The following is a 1,526-nucleotide window of genomic DNA, read 5'->3' as shown; positions in this document are numbered from 1 at the left end:
CAGGAAGCAGGGTGACAATATACAGCCTTGACATACTCCTTTCCCTATTTGGAACCAGTCTGTTATTCCATGTCCAGTGCTAACTGTTGCTTCCTGACCTGCATACAGACTTCTCAAGAGGCAGGTCAGGTGGTCTAGTATTCCCATCTCTTTAAGAATTTTCCAGAGTTTGTTGTGGTCCATACAGTCAAAGGCTTTGGCATAGTCAATAAAGCAGAAGTAGATGTTTTTCTGGAACTCTCTTGCTTTTTTCATGATCCAGCGGATGTTGGCAATTTGATCTCTGATTCCTCTGCCTTTTCTAAATCCAGCTTGAACATCTAGAAGTTCACGGTTCACGTACTGTGAGAAATCTGAGATATGCAGATGACACCACGCTTATGGCAGAAAGCGAAGAAGAACTCAAGAGCCTCTTGATGAAAGCGAAAGAGGAGAGTGAAAATGTTAGCTTAAAACTCAACATTCAGATAACTAAGATCATGGCATCTGGTCCCATCACTTCATGGCAAATAGATGGGGAGACTGTGGAAACAGTGACATACTTTATTTTCGGGGGGCTCTAAAATCACAGCGGATGGTGACTGCAGCCATGAAATTAAAAGATGCTTGCTCCTTGGAAGAAAAGTTATGATCAACCTAGACAGCATATTTAAAAGCAGAGACTTTACTTTGCCAACAAAGGTCTGCCTAGTCAAAGCTATGATTTTTCCAGTAGTCATGTAAGGATATGAGAGTTGGTCTATAAAGAAAGCTGAGCACGGAAGAATGGATGCTTTTGAACTGTGGTGTTGGAAAAGACTCTTGAGAGTCCCTTGGACTGCAAGGAGATCCAACCAGTCCAATCTAAAGGAGATTAGTCCCGGGTGTTCTTTGGAAGGACTGATGCTAAAGCTGAAACTCCAGTACTTTGGCCACCTCATGCAAAGAATTATTGACTCATTGGAAAAGACTCTGATGCTGGGAGGGATTGGGGGCAGGAGGAGAAGGGGACGACAGAGGATGAGATGGCTGGATGGCATCACCGACTCAATGGACATGAGTTGAGTAAACTCGGGGAGTTGGCGATGGACAGGGAGGCCTGGCGTGCTGCAGTCTATGGGGTCGCAAAAGGACACAACTGAGAGACTGGAGTGGACTGAACTGAACTGAACACGGCCTGGCCGCGGGTCCACTGGAGGGCGCCACTCGACCGGGGATTCCGGCCACACCCACGTGAGCTCCGCAGAGTCTGCCCAAGCGGGAGGGGCGGGACCCAGGACTAGAGAAACGAAACCTTGCCTACCGGCGGCACACTACGCTCGGGAGCCGCCTAGGTGAGAACTAGCGGGCCGGGCTGGGGTGCACAGTTGCAGGGCCCGGGCGCGGGTACCTTGGACGCAGGTCTCCAGGGGGCGGAATGCGGGTTTACGGGGAGGGATGCCGAGTCCCGTGAGTGCAGGGCGCAAGTTACCCTGGTTACGGGCTGTCCCACTGGTCGGAATGCCATTCCCCTAGAGGCGAGAGGGTCCCATGGATCAGGGTTCCCG

The 1,526-nt window shown here is 50.5% G+C and overlaps 1 protein-coding gene across 1 annotated transcript in view; it reads left to right on the top strand.

Annotated features, from left to right (window-relative positions):
* Positions 1–1,227: 1,227 nt before the first annotated feature.
* LOC104993660 (E3 ubiquitin-protein ligase RNF213-like) overlaps positions 1,228–1,526 on the top strand; it is a gene marked incomplete at its 3' end in the record, with an annotated part of 80,563 nt that continues 80,264 nt past the window's right edge. Inside the window, exon 1 of the mRNA XM_010846989.1 lies at positions 1,228–1,313. The remainder of the gene's footprint in view (positions 1,314–1,526) is intronic.

Source organism: Bison bison, unplaced genomic scaffold (genome assembly GCF_000754665.1).
Source record: "Bison bison bison isolate TAMUID 2011002044 unplaced genomic scaffold, Bison_UMD1.0 scf7180017849302, whole genome shotgun sequence".
NCBI classification, from domain to species: Eukaryota; Metazoa; Chordata; class Mammalia; order Artiodactyla; family Bovidae; genus Bison; species Bison bison.
This window is presented reverse-complemented; position numbering and strand designations above follow the sequence as displayed.